Genomic DNA, 7,665 nt, shown 5'->3' with positions numbered 1-7,665 from the left:
GGGGGCACCACCAGCCACAGGAAAGGATCTGTTTGTTCCCTCAGAGCAGTTAGCGACGCCTCGCAGTTGAGCAATAACTATCTCAGCAAGTGCTGAAGGGACACAGGCTTGTTAGCAGGAATTTTTACAAGGTCCCCCAGTCCCCAGGCAGATCTCCAAGTATGTGACACCGCCCTGATCAGACGGAAAGGAAGGCCTCGAGGAGACAGGCTCAAGGCTTCCAGACGGACTTCTCAAGTGCTGACTTTACGTGCAGCCACTAAAAATACCCCCGAGCCCATTGATAAACAGCTGAAGAGGAAGAACACGGCTTATCGCGCAGGCCCAGCCGTCCTCTGCAGCCACACGACTGATGGACTGGAAAGAAATACTCGTGCTCTGCCCACCCGGTCCTGCCCCAGCAGAGGCTCACAGCCAGGTCCTGTACTGAGGGGCAGACAACGACAGGCGAGGCAGCGCGTGAGGCGAGGAAGGAGAACGCCGCTCCCCGGGGCGCGCTGCAGCATCGGGCCGGGCAGAGCCCGTGCCTTTGGCCTCAGACCACGGGCTATTTTAAAACTCCCGGAGCAGAGAGCGTGTTTGCAGGCAAAGCAAGGCGGGAGCCAAGCTGACTAATAGCTTCATCCCTTCGGGCTCCCAGCAGCGCTGCCCTGTGGTCAGGGGGGGGGGGACCCCCCAAAATGGGCATCCGCTGGGACTGGTTTGGTGTAACCAGACCGAGGGGTAGGTCCCTGTAGATCACTGGCGCAGGAAGACACAGGTAGCTCCTGTAGTTAAGGCAGGAAGAGATAATTACTCCCCAGGCCGTGAGGAATCGATGGCTGCAGGCCAGCTTCTTAAAGCAGACCGGGACAGTCAGACACTGTCAGGTGGAGGCAGCTAAAAATACAACGGTGCTGTCAGAGGTGACTTCCGGGGCTGAGCGAAGCGCCGGCCGCGGCAACGGCAGCAGGGGAAAAGTCTGGAGATGACAGAAGTCCCTGAAGCCCGTGAGTCCGGGTCTCCCTGCGGCACAGCCCCGGCCAGGGGCCCGGGTCTCCAGTGGGTCTGGGGCAGCCGGCGCTGTGTTCGGCCACGGTCCGTGTTTCCCACTGCCACGCTGTCGCTGTGCATTCTCCAAGAACAGGATTCGCAGCAGAATTCCCCCGTGAGCAAGCTAAGAACAGAGCAGAGCTTCAGCTCCAGCCTGACCAAATTCAGTTTCTGGACTTGTAGATGACGTTCAGGAAACGGAGCTTTTCTTCTCTTGCTGCATGTTTTGAAGAAAGAAAAATTAATGTGATTTAAATCTAATGGGTGAGGAAGCGCTCAGGTACTCAGAGCAACCACCACCACCTGTACAGGCTAAACCCAGAAGCCTCAGGCAGATTTCTAATGCCATCCAAGGATCCCTCACCTCATGCACGCCCCAGGCTCGCCGGCCACGCGATAAAGGCGTGAGAGGAGGAGGCAGACCCCCGGCAGCATCCTGCGCTGCGTTCCCCGCGGCACCAGCACCGCAGGGCCAAGGGCAGAGCAGGCACAGTGCTCCTTGCCTCCGGCCCAGGGGATCAGCAGTTTCACAAAGTGCTCAGAGACGAAAGAAAGGGGAAGAGCACTGATGCCTTCTGCCCGTCCACTCCTGGCCAAGACCACGAAGGATGAGAGCACCTGCACAGCTCAAGAGATGAGGAATTCGACGCTGCAACCAAGCCTATCCAGCAGCTGCCGGAACGGGCAGCCCCGCTCCCTGCCACAGCCCAGCCGAGGTGCAGCTGAGGGGACGCAAACCCAGTGATCCGACCCACTGATTCCAGTGCAGCGCCGAACCAAACCTCCTGTTTTGGTCTCGGAGAGCAGGAGCAGCCTCGCTGGACCGGTCCAAGGGCGTGCACATGCCGCTGTTCCCCACTTCATCCTGGGAACGGGAGAGCTTGTGCCACGGCCAGGAATCCCACAGCTCAGCAAACGTCGCCACGGCATTTCCAGAGCGTTCGAAGGCAAGCGAGAGGTTTGTCAAGATAAAGGGATGCTGTGAGGGTCGAACATTAAATGCAGGACTCGGTCCTGCCACGTGTCTTGGTTGCTCAGTTTAGGCCAGATGGGAGGTGGAAGAAAACATTTTTCCTGATGGAAGAAATGGCCAGTTGAAGTGAGGGCGAACATTTTAACATCTTCAAAACCAACAGTGCAGTGGCAGGAAGCAGCTCTTCTCCCTGCTTAGATCTCTCTCAGACGGAGGGCTGAGATTATATAGGACACGGTGCCGGATATAGGCTATGGAGGGGACTCAGGAATTGACACTATTTTTATACCTTTTATGCAAATTGCAACCATCAGCCTACAAATCACCGGTTTGAGCGGGGTGCTAAATAACTCGTTTAAGTCTGAGCATGATGCACCCTGCTCTGGGCCACTTAATCCAGCTGTGGCATTGCCTTGGTTACACCCTCCATTGCTTTCTCCCTCGTCCTCCAACCCAGCCAGCCAGAGCCTCGTCCCCAAAGGATAATCATCAGCTGGCAGTGCTTCCCGCAAAGCAGCTTGCTGCAGCGAGCGACGAGCACGAGCCGGCGCAGACGGCAGCCAGCGGTGCTTGCCGAGGGCTATTGCCGGCGAAAATTTAAGCTCATTATGGAGTCAGTGCTTCTGCAAAGGGCTCGTGACTTCAAGGGGCACGTTTGGCTGGCTTAAACCACAGACTGCAAGAGGTTTTTCTGCAACGCCAGTGCACCCAGCGCTGCAGGGACGCTGGGTCTGACAGCTTGGACAAAAAGCCTGGACGGACTGAGACCTGCAGCAAGTGGAAATCGTGGCTTGTCTCCTCTCCCAGCCACTGCACCGCAGGCCCTTCCATGGACCTTCTGTCTGCCTTTTGTCAGCTGTTGTTCAGGTTCTTCCTCAAACAGAAGCTGTTTAGCCACAGGCTGATCCTCACAGCCATCTGATCACGCCTGAAGCAGCCATGGCTTTGAGGAGGCAACGCACACAGCACGACACTGGTACCGAAGAGCTTCAGCCCCGCACCCGGGTCTCCTTGGCCCAGATGTGCCCAGACGGATAAAGCCCAGCCCTGTCACCTCTCACCAATGCCACTGCTTTCCGCCGGTGCTCCTGGGACAGGGACAGGGGACAGGGCTGTCTCCAGCGATATTTATTCCAGATTCTCTTAGCACACGTCTCCCTCACCGATTTTTCCCGCTATGAGGTCGCTGACAGCCCCCTCTGCCTCACTCCTCCCAGGCAGCAGGGCAGAGCTCTCCGGACAAAGGGGGGCCGTCACAAACCTGCTGCACGATGCAGAGCTGGGAAACAATTAAAGCCCCTTAGAACAGCAAAGCCAACGGTCCCTGCAGTGCCCCTGGAACCTGGCTTTATTTTAGCAGGCACTAAGTCCATTAAACCCCCAGCAGATGCAGCAGCTTTTTGTTACCAGCATGGAGTTACTAAACTGAAGCCAGATACCAACGTGCTTGTTCTCTCTGTGAAATCAGCAGCTCTAAGCCACATTCGTCAACAAATACTTTATCACCCTAAAGGAAGACACGGAGGAATGAGTTGTCTGAGCTTCTTTAAACAACCTGACTCCTGCAAGCCTGCGCTGAGAGCCGTGTGCTCACGCTTTAAATGGCTTTATCGCAGCAGAAGCTGAGAGCGCTCGGGGTTCTCTACCCAAGTATCCATGACACGATCTCAGTTGTCATAGAAACAAGTCAGCTATCTCCCTGCCAAAAATTTCCTGCCCAATACAGAGATACAGTTGACTATTCAGTGCTGGCAGGTTAGATTAGTTCAAGAAATCCCATTATTTGTGCACCTTTTCGAAGCAGGGCCCTGCTTCATTTCGACCTCCTGTCTTTAACAAAAGGCTGTGATGGAAAATGCTAATTCATGGCTAAAGAGAAAAACATCATCGCTTTTTCAGGCAATAAAATCGACAGCTGGAACGGGGACCGACTGCACCACGGCCTCTACTCCTCTCGCCTCGGAGCTCAATTGCAGGATCAAGGCCAATGTAATTAGTCTAATGGATGCGAACCCAGCGGCCTCAGTGATGAAAACCTCAAAGCTTTTCAAAAGTGGTTTTACTTCCCGTGTCCAGGAAAACTGTCTGCTCTGTTCCCCTCTTCCCTCCTTCACAGCTTTACAGCACCATCTCCGACGGCTGACTGTTACCTCAGCCAGATCCACCATGGTGACAGCAAGGCAAAAAATCCTCCAGCTACTCCCAAATTACAGGATATTCTCTTTCAGAGGTTTACGGGCTGAGAACGGTGAGAGGAGAGAGAGAAGTTTGGAGACCATTAACACCAAAAGGAAGAAGCAAACAAGCATCCAGGCTTGATCTGCACTGAGGTCCCAGAACAAGCCCTGGTTTTGCACAAGGGGGCACAAAGTAGCTCATGGGCTGGTGGAAAAATTTCTCTCCCGCTGGGGTTGTCCCCGCCTGTCGCAGGCTGCCCAGGGCAGTGGTGGAGTCCCCATCCCTGGAGGGGTTTCCCAGCCGTGTGGAGGTGCTGCTGGGGGACAGGGGTTGGTGAGGACCTGGCGGTGCCAGCGGGATGGTCATACTCGATGATCTTAAAGGTCTCTTCCAACCAAAAGGGTTCTGTGATTCTGTAACTTCTCAGGCTGTGAAGTTATCTGCAGGGCAATGGGGTTCAAGTTTCTCATGTCCTCCCTCCAAGCTGGCATCTCTGGTGACTGCTTGATTTGTTGCCTCAGAAAACACCAATGGTGCTCAGGTGCCATTTCTGTTGATCCAGGACTCCCTTCCCCATCCCAAAGAAACATATTCCAGTCAAAAGCACGCACAGAAATTAGGGCATGCCTAAAAATGGAGACCTTGGGCAGAAAACATCACAAAAAGCATAAATGTTTGTACAGTGGCTGAAATAACTCAGGAAACTCTCGCTGCCATGTCACGCTCCCGAAGCTGCCCGCGGTGCTCTGAACCCAAGGGAGCTGGGCTGGCCCACGGGACGCGCTTGGAGGGACCCACAGAACAACAGCCTGACGCGAGAGCCTGGGCTCGGCGTAGCAGGTCCGATTCACGCGAAGTCACACATCCCTCTGACTCACTCGACACCAGTTAACCCTCTGCCTGGCCCCCAGCGCAGCACCGGCTCCCGCCTCTGTTTATGCCGGGAAATCAGGAAGGTGAATGCATCAGGCTCCAAGTCCTCTCGAGAAGCCCTTGTATACAAAAGAGCACAAAAATAGGCCGCGGGTTCTGGCACTCCCCCAGAATTTCCTCCTGCTGCAAAAGGAACCTGCCTCCCCCTCTGGAACACGTGATGGAGATGTTCTGGAGACAGGCTTCAGTGCTGGGTTCTCCTGGATCTAACCGGCATCCCGCCGCCACCGTGGCGTCTCCCGGACTGTCCCCGCGGAGGCAGAGGAACACGTGCAGAAACAAGACAGCAACGCTCTTGGAAGCGGCGTCTGAGAGGGGCTGCCCCAGCGGAGCTGCGTCTGCACAGACAGGTCGGTCTGACGTTACCTGGAAGAGCTCTGGGAAACGAGAGGGGGAACACGCCGCTCTGCAGCCACGGGCACCCCGTTTGCAGCGGACGGTTCCTGCAGGGAAAGTCTATTTTTGTCCTCCAGAACGAGAACCTGCCTCACGCCAAGGCCGGCGGCCTCTGACCCTCAGTTCCTCTGGAGTTATAAATATTTTTCCAAAACCTAATCAGGAAAAACATTCTGTTTAATTTGCTGACTACAAGGTGGCACCACAGCCTTGTTCTCCTTTCTCTCCCAGCTTCACTTGAGCCCATCTAGGCCAGGAGCCACGCAGGACTTGGGCCAGTATGTTCAGCCGTAATCCTGACGAACCCAGCCAGCAGCTATCACAAACTACGGACCATCGCACGGCTCGTTCTAAAGAGAAACCTGTGAATCGTCACGGTCCTTTATAATCCTGGAAAACACAAACCAGAGCAAACTCAAGCAGATCACTGGGAGGGACACAGACCTCATCTGGGGGAAAACAGGAGAGGTGCCGATAGGCACAGGCATAACTTTCTGTCCCAAATCCCTGCAGAGAGGCTACCAAAGAGCTACGAAAAAACTCAGCCTTTGGGGGGGGTCTGGAAGTGGACCCGAACTGCCTCTCCCCTGTGGATGACGACGCAGAGCGGCATCGCTGCGGTGGGTTATTGGGCTGGGTCTACAAGAACCTCACCGTGTTGCCACAACCCCCAGGAGCTCCAACGGCCTCAGAAGTCACAGCACTTGAAGCTGCCCAAACCTTCAGAGCGCCCTGCGCTGTTCCCTCTCTACACCCTGCACCCTCGCCCGCGCCAGACGCTGACACCGGAGCTGCGGTGTCCTCTCCAGCGTGCGCCAGGCAGAGGTCACACCTCCCCTTCACCCTCCGAGCAGAGCGAAGGGACCCGTCACACAGCAGCACTGTCCAAACAGCCAGCACTGAGCTCGGCATCTTCAAAGCCCTGTAGATCCCTAGGGGAGTCTTGCCAAAGGCCTGGAAGTGCAGGAAATCACGAGGCTTGAAAGAGCCTTTCGCTTTTTGTCCCACAAATACAGATGGAGACAGACCAAAAGTCACACTGTGAGTCCCCGGCAAAACCGGGCTGGAAGGAACGGGAGTCCCCATCACCGAACCCTTCTTACCTACGGCCACACCAGCTCCTCCAGCCTCGTACTGCCAAGCAACGCTCCCGCAATCACCATCGCCCCTTTTCCGTGAGAGCCGAGCACGGCAGCTGCTCTGAGCACCACGGGGTGCCCAGCCCCCGCGGCACGAGAACCCACCTGCCTGGGCCACTGCACAAACCCGCCTGCCAGCACAGCGGCCCTGGCACCGCTTACCCCGGCAGCGGCTCTGAGCCCCACGGGGTCCCCAGCCCCCGCGGCACGAGACCCCACCTGCCTGGGCCACTGCACAAACCCGCCTGCCAGCACAGCGGCCCTGGCACCGCTTCCCTGTGCTCCTGCGGCTGCCACCTCCTGAAGACTGTATGTTCCAGCGAGACACTGGCTGCCAGTGACAAAGGGGATGGTAAACAAAGCCACAGGCGATGCTGGGGTGTGATGTGCAGCCCAGATGAGCTGGTTTCAAAACAGACCTGCCCTCCTTCCCTTCCAGGGGACGAGGCCATGGGCTGTGTGAGCCCCACCGCGTCCTAGCAAAAGGACAGAGGAGGAAAAAACTCTCTGTCCTCACTGTCGAGTCACCTGAAGTACAAACCACTACCAGGAAACGATCTTAGAATCCCATGACACCAGCAGACGTGCTGAGGAGCTTGGCACGCATCATCAAACCGTTTCCTTTTGCACTTTTCCTGTTCTCTTTGGAAGCTGGAAGAGAAAAAGTGATGTAGCGGGATGCACACAGCACAGGAGAGGGGGCACTGACCCCTGCGTTTAGCTAACGGCTGAGGCTACAACGCAAGGGGACGAGTCTGCAAAGACCAAGGGAGTGGGATCCGTCAACAGGAAACCAGAAGTTGTGTCACTGTCTCAACCTCAGGTCTCTGCCCGCTGACAGCAACAGTCAACAGCATCTGGGGCTGCTGGGCAAGAAAACGGGCACCAAGCACAAACACCATCGGGGCCAGTTTGCCCGGGTGTTCCCTGGAGAGGTCAGAGGAGTTCAGTGACCGCAGCAAACAGATGTGGCCTCGTTCCCTTTGGGACGAAGATCGGGTGTTGCACAACGGT

This window comes from Buceros rhinoceros, unplaced genomic scaffold, assembly GCF_000710305.1.
Source record: "Buceros rhinoceros silvestris isolate BGI_N320 unplaced genomic scaffold, ASM71030v1 scaffold33559, whole genome shotgun sequence".
Classification (NCBI taxonomy): Eukaryota; Metazoa; Chordata; class Aves; order Bucerotiformes; family Bucerotidae; genus Buceros; species Buceros rhinoceros.
Note: the sequence above shows the minus strand (reverse complement) of the source record.